The 7,709-nt window shown below is 39.3% G+C and overlaps 1 non-coding gene across 1 annotated transcript; it reads right to left on the reverse strand.

Moving 5' to 3' along the window:
• Positions 1-5,053: 5,053 nt before the first annotated feature.
• LOC135879807 (U6atac minor spliceosomal RNA) lies at positions 5,054-5,178 on the reverse strand. Its single transcript, XR_010561479.1, has one exon. It is a non-coding gene; the product is annotated as a U6atac minor spliceosomal RNA (small nuclear RNA).
• Between the last annotated feature and the right edge of the window lie 2,531 nt (positions 5,179-7,709).

The following is a 7,709-nucleotide window of genomic DNA, read 5'->3' on the forward strand; positions in this document are numbered from 1 at the left end:
GCAGAATAAGGTCATCGTGGATATTTTATGGTCAGCACATCTCTAATCTTATGTACCTTGCTATTATAATTACAACATAAATATTCATGTGGGAATACTTAAGAAATCAGCTTCCTTTGGTATTGTATGGGATTTGCATAATTATCACTGCAATTTTTGACAGATTTAAACTGTCAAGTCTGTTTACACTGCAGTGGAAAAGTATTTACTGATCCATACAAATGTTACATTTTCTTGTTACAGATGCAAATGTATGTTGCTTCAGTTTGCTAATGATAAAAATTATACGTCTGGTTAAGAAAATGTCAGAATTGGCCTTCCCACATCCTATTAGTATAGGGACACACTTGTTTTCCCCCAGGAATTTCAGTCAAGTATAAGATCTTGTTGTCTAGGAAATTGTTGAGAAATGCCAGAATTTATATGAATTATTAAAGTAAACCCTAGGCTGCTGAGCCATCCACTTACCATAGTTACAGAGTCATTTGGTTGACAAAGTAACAAACATGGCAGTGGCCTAAGGCTTAAGATTAAAACAACAAAACAAATGAAACATCCCCCCCCCCTCCCCCCCGTTCTTTAAAGGATCAAATGCTTGAGCTTCCCGGGATGTATGAGTATCCTCAGCTTCCCAATGAAATTTATGAGAGATGAAGGGACTGAGCACCTCGAGAGCTGGCACTAAAATAACTGGGTCCTCTTTCATTAACAGACTACAGAGTTAAGAAGGCACATCCTGTCCTAGTTTTGTGACTTATAATAATAAGAAGCAGTACTGCCGACCCCAAATGCTGAAAGATCATGAGTCAGGCCTCCCCAAAATTATGATTGGCTTAAAAATCATGCAAGTTTTCAAAACAATAAACACTGGGTTCTTTTTATTTGCTTTTGACTTCTGAGTATTTAAGGTGCACGTGGGTCACATTTTCAAGCTTTTCTCTGCAACCACGCAGGTTAGAAACATACCTTTTTTTAAATGAAAGGTGAGATTCTTGTCTCCAGGAGTTGAGGCGTTAAGTAAAATATCAAATGTCATGAGACGTGAAATAAAATTATGAGTGGCGACAGTGAGATCACAGGAAAGAACCCCCTCAGCCTTCTGAAGACCTCCTGAATATCCTGTTCAATCACAGAGGTCCCAGTCCTGAAGTCCTTGCTCTGACAAAGCTCCCATTGCTTTCAATCTACCTATAGGAGTTTTACATGAGTAAGTCACAGGTTTTGTCACAGCTACCTCAAACTAACTGCCCTACTAACAGTGGAGGTTCAATAGGGCATTCTCGCTGGCTCCCTTTTTGGTATAAAGCTACTTTAAACATCTATGTGCTTCCTCTAGCTGTTTGTGTAGGTTCTTACATCATACCAATCACCATGATATCAGTGAGCCCCCTCATTTCACTTTACTTTACCATTGTCATGCTGACTATTCCTCGTTATTTTTCTCCCATTCCTAATGGCGCAGCCCCAATTCTCCACAGAGGAATTCAAAGAATCAAAGCAAATAACTGGATGAACAAGAATTGTTTTTAAAAGTTAAATTCAAATAAGCCTGAAATTGCATTTTGACTGCAAACACGTACTGAGTTCTTTTCTTTCCATGACTCTTCCCCTTAATAGCTGCAGCATTACTTCATTTCAGCCATTAATAGTCTGGATTTCATCTTTGTTTGTGAGTTCTCTATACAGGAACATATTAAACTTGGTTTTGGATGTTCTTTCTATTATCTGCGGAACATTGCCAGAATATTGTTCCTTTCTTTCTTGGGCTGATATGAAGACATTAGTCCATGATTTTATCACATAAAGACTAGACTACAATAATTGTCTTTTTAAAGGATTCCAATAAAATCATTTACGGATTATACAAAATGCAGCAAAGAGACTCCTTGTTCATGTTAAGACATTCCTCATTTGCTGAGATGTGCACACTGGTACTAGTAGCCTATTGCACTGATTATTTAAAAATGTTGCTTCTGAAATGTAGTAGTCTTTACAGTGTAGGTCTCATCTGCCTTTGATGTGTTCTGTACTGACTTTGTTTTGAGATCTTCTGGGTTTGGAGGCCTGAGGTCCATTTAAATCAGATTTCTGTTGATCCAGGCCTCAAAATCCATCTCTGGCCCTCCTTCCCAGCTGTGGCAGGGGAGAGACCCCCTCTTTCCCAGCCCCAGCTCGGGGGCTGCTGCGGTGGGGGAGAGAGGGCACATCCATTGCATTAGAAAGGTAAGACTACTGATATTAAAATATGAGTTGTGTGCTTTTATTTGTAGAACAAAAACCCGTTTATTATTAAGGTTTTTTTATATAGCGCTTTTACGCAAAGCACTTTACAATAGTTAGCTAACGGTACAAACAACAATTGGAAAGATCAGTAAGTGATCCGCCGAGACCCTCAGCAATTTTCAAGTGGTCCGTGAAAAAAAAAGTTTTAGAACCACTGATCTAAATATTTCAAATCATTTTTCTTTTCAGTTTGTACAATGAAAAACATATATACATAGTGCCATTCATATAAACATCCCAGAGCCCTTTGAAGAAGTAATATACATTATGCTAGAATAACTGGGCTGATTATACACAAGTTTAAAAGAAATTTGAATTTTGAATACAATAGTAAATTTATCCAGTGTAATCTTCAAAAGAAACCCTCACATAGGTAATATGTGGTTAGACGTGTCTGTGATTTGGAGGTGAACTAAGCAATCCCAAGACAGAAGACTATTCTAATGTTTCACAAATAATGCAACAGCAGAGAGCTTCTAAAAATACTCTCCAAATGATGCACTTAAATTCCTTTAGGTGAAGCACATTTTAATCCAGGTTCTCAAAGTAAAGGTAGGATCGCCAAACACACAGGAAACTCTCGGGAAACTTAAGTAGCATAATTTAATTGCCCATACCCCCTAGCTCAAAGGCTTCCGTCTCTTTCTAACTAGTCCCAAGAATAAAGCTTCAGCCCTTGGAGTAAAATCCCTGCTAGGCAGATTCCTCTGAGGAATGGCTTTCCAATGAGCTTGCAAAGTGAGGTTTGTATAATTGCAGGCAGCGCCCAAAAAGCCCATAGAGGTGAACTAAACTCCTTTGTTACTTTACCCCAGTTAGGCCCAGCAAGAACCCTTATTCAAGGGCATCCAACTGCTTTTTCAGTTCCCCTGACTCATAGGTGGCTACTTTGCCACAATTTCCCAGCATCCATCACTTCACAATGAATTCTACCAGCAGCTTGTGAACCAAGAGCGGCAGAACGAATTGTATGACAGGAAAATAAAATATGATGAGCCTTGTGTGGTGGACCATGAAATGCCTTGAATGTTAACAATGGAATCTTTGTTAGAACGGGAAGCTAATGTTATGACCTGAGTACAGATGAAATATGACTGAGCCAGAGTTTAGATGCATGTAGAACATTTTTTTCAAGCTATAGGATGATAGCTTCTGAGTTTAGGAACTAGCCTTGTTTGAACAGGTTGCTATTGATGTATAGTACCAGCTGTAGGACCTGAGAACAGAATTGCCATGGTCCATTTTTTAAAACACTATACTAAATATCCCTAAAGACTGCTTTATTCTTAAAGTCAAATCTTGAAGTTCTTACTTGGGAAAACCTCTTATTGATTTTAGCTGTAGAATTTAGGATTAATGGCTTTGTATTAAGTTTAGCCAGAAATAAACAAAAAATAAGGAAGGCTATGGCTAGGCTGGGTGAAAGAGAAAGTTAAGGGCTGGTTTGGTTTGACTGGCCAGTATTGGTGATTCTAGGCTCTATGAAACTAAAATTGCTCACCCACCCACAGAGGAGAAAGTTATGAGATTACAACAAAGTTATAATCTAATGGCTCATGCTTTAAATATGCTTTGTCTACAACTCAACTACAGCTTTCGGGTACCTTTGGTGTCCGAGCCAGCCAGTCAGGTGCATTTTGGGGTCTCAAGGAGAGCTGGAGCTGGCTAGAGTGACTCTGTGGTACCCAAAAAGAGAGGGTGAGTTTTAAGAATAGTTTGTGCTCCTCTTAGCTTTGCTATTTGTTGTATTCTGCACATAATTGTACGGTTAAGTCATTTCCTCGCCCAAAAAGAATTGTAAATCACTATTAAATTTTCACTGGTTACACAAATTTGAAAACGTGTGCAGAATCACTCAGACCTCTGCAGTGCAGTGGTCATAGAAACAGAGCTGTGGCATAGTGTTTGCAACTACATACGCTTTTTGAATTAAAATGTGCAGTATTCTGCTCAGTTTTTAATTTTTTTAAATAAATATTCTGAATCTGATGATAAGTTTAGAATGACACCATTTGAACTATGCAACTATGTTGTAGCCATGTTGGTCCCAGGATATTAGAGAGACAAGGTGAACTAATAAACTGAAGGTAGTTGGGTATTGAGTATACACTTTTGCATAAGAGTTAACAGCAGGACACAAAGAGAAGGTTTCAGATAACTAAGACTTCTCTAATTTAACTAGTATATATTCTCTGTGAAGTAGTTTAATAGATAATTAAAACTAAACTATGATTCTCAACATAAATGAACAAAGTACATTTGGTGATGTGTTATCCTTACTTTTTAAAAATTGTTTTTGTTCATTTGATAACTCACCAAGTTGAGTAATTCTCAGTGGGGCTCTTGGTCATTAGTACAAATTAGCAAGTTTTTTCTGTATTTCTTTTTTTCTTTGCCAGGAAGGTTTTTAAAGAAAAGTAAACATTTTTACAACTCATTTAAGGTACTTAAGATGCCTAATTACAGAAAGTGCAAGAATGAAAGGTTCAGAAAATTGGGCTTAATCACAAATTCATTACACTCACTGATCATTAACTTAATTATACCATCCATGGGTGAAATGCATATAGTTTCTACTAATAAAAATAGAGCAATTAAGTTCTACATCAAGGAGCAAATGCAGTTAGTTACCATTACTGTGTAATTCCATAACAGTTTTTTCATCCCTGGTTAATTCAGTGACTGCCCTTATTTATGCTTCCTAGCATCTTAGCTATGCAAAATCATTTACTAGAAAATGGTAGAGATGTGTTTTCGCTCTTAAAAAAAACAAACACCTTGGATAGATGCCACCAAGTAAGTGGCAATACCTTAACCATATGTGTGTTGAAAAGGTCACTAGGACCTCTTCCATCCTTCTCAAGGGGAGTGCTAGCCTCTCCTTTCATACAACACTATGAGGCAGTTAAGTTTGCCTTGCAGCTTAAAACCAGGGCTCTGAGGTTTGTTCTTGCCATTCAGTATGTTCATCAGCTCCCTTTCATATGGGAATAGAACATCAATACTATTTATTTATTTTTATTCATTTTTATATTTTATTTTTTATTTATGTTTATTTTTATTTATTTATATAAAGTTTAGCCACAAATACACAAAGATAAGGAAGGCTATGGCCAGGCTGGGTGAAAGAGAAAGTTAAGGGTTGGGTTGGTTTGACTGGCCAGTGTTGGTGATTCTAGGCTCTATGAAACTGAAATTGCTCACCCACCCACAGAGGAGAAAGTTATGAGGTTACAACAAAGTTATAATCTAATGGCTCATGCTTTAAATATGCTTTGTCTACAACTCAACTACAGCTTTCGGGTACCTTTGGTGTTGGAGCCAGCCAGTAAGGTGCATTCTGGGGTCTCAAGGAGAGCTGGAACTGGCTTGAGTGACTCTGTGGTAACCAAAAAGAGAAAGAAGGTGAGTTTTAAGAATAGTTTGTGCTCCTCAAAAAATTAACATAAGTTTATTGTGATAAAATCATGCAGTAATATGGCACTTCCACTGCAATTCAGCATTCATTAATGGATCATTAATTTAAAGTATCACCATGAGTGCTTCCCTGCTCTCAGACGATGGCCATCTCTTACCCTCTTATGACCTGTTGTCAAACTATGTTCACTCTCAATGAAAGAGTTCGGTTTCTTTAAATTCTCTTAACATATGCAAGTTCACTGATGCAGCCATGCTCGGAGAGGTGACGATTTTAAGAAAGATGCTCCAGGTTTGGTTTACCCCTGCTGCCCAAGTGGGGTGCATTTGCAAAATGTCTTCGGTGGGGATTGCCTCCCTGGGAATTCAGCCAAAGGCTTTAAAGGAGCACTGCCTGGGGAGGATGCCAAGTGGGATACACTGAATCAGCACGTCACCATGACTCTACCTTTCCCTGGTCAGCTCCGCCTACTTCTGAAGCTGCACTGGCTGGCTCCAGGCATGCTGACTGAGTGGCATTGCACTGCAGCAGCCCACCTTGGGGCAGGCTTGGAAGCTTCACAGTTGTTTATCTTGGGCATGCTGCCGTTCAGTCAGTCATGTACCAAACTAAACTCTGCCCCTGTACTGACCTAGTCCCTCCCACGAAGTCATGGCCGCTTTATTCAGTCCTACTACTTTGCATGGTGTAGCCCTGAAGAGGAGTTGGGATACAAGGAGGGCACACAGTTGAAATGTTGCCCTCCAGACACCAGAGGGCAGCTAATAATTTTAATATAATGCTTTACATTTTCAAAAAGTACAAATATTAAGCCCAATATGTTTGAAGCTGGATGCCTAAACTTAGGACCTAAGCAGCAACTATAGCTCCCATAATATTTAGAGGTAGAGCATAATTGTTCGTCTTCCAAATCATCCAGGTTTAGTTTCATCCAATGAAGTTACTGGGCCAAATTCTACATTCTGGGTGCAAACCCAGAGTAGTTCCTCATTTGCTGTGGAGGTACTGAGGATATTTGCTGAAGTGAGAGAGAAGAATTTTTTCCTTGTCTTTCAGCTTGGAAGTTTGCTTTATTCATGTCTGTCAAAGGTCTCAAAGTACTTTTCAAATACGAATTATGCCTCTGTGAGGTACAGAGTGTAGGCAGCATTATACCTATTTTTCCCAGATGGGAAAATGTCTCCTTCGCAAAACAATTTTTTTCCCCCAAATGGGAAAAATGAGGCTCAGAAAAAGGTGCAGAGCATTAAAAGTACCCTCAACTTCCATTGCAGTCAGCTAGATTGAAAGAGCTCAGCACCTCCCAAGAGAACTCTGCATATTCGAGAATCAAGCCCCAATGACTTGCCCCTGCAACACAACAAATAAAGAGTCAGTTCAGGGTTAGAAAGCAGGTCGTCTGATGCAGTCTCATGTCTAATCCACTAGGCCACACAAACTCTCATTCAAGGCTTTTAGGGCAGATCACAAGCTCTCCAGGCCTCTGTTTCCCTATGTAAAAATAAAGGATTAATCAGGTAGGTCAAATTTTTCAAATCACAAGTGTTGCCAAAGCAGCATGTTTCTGCCGTCATCTTTTTTTTTTTTTTTCCCTATTTGCTCTCCTCTTTCTTGTTCTCTTCCTTATGGTCCTCAATTGCTATCCATCTACAATATTCTATTAAGATTATTATAATGGACTGGAATATTTCTGCTCCTTGTGGACAAGGAGCCTGGTCGTCAGCCAAGGATACATTGGCACAAAGGAAACCTAAAGCTGCCCTAACAGCTGCCATGATTTTGGTGAATCCACCAGTAATGAAAAGCTGACATAGCCAGACCTGTGTTCCTACTCACCCTCAAAAAAGGTAGGGAATGGATAGAGATGATCCTGGGCCAGCAGAACAGCCCACTAGTGAACTGTTTCAGCCTACACAATTTAGAGCAGCCCTGTGGCTGCTCTAATTTGCACTAGGAGCCAGTTAAGCCCCAAGCCAGCTTGAGGGTCAAGGATATAAGAAGGTGATTC

This window comes from Emys orbicularis, chromosome 5 (assembly GCF_028017835.1).
Source record: "Emys orbicularis isolate rEmyOrb1 chromosome 5, rEmyOrb1.hap1, whole genome shotgun sequence".
In the NCBI taxonomy this organism is placed as follows: Eukaryota; Metazoa; Chordata; order Testudines; family Emydidae; genus Emys; species Emys orbicularis.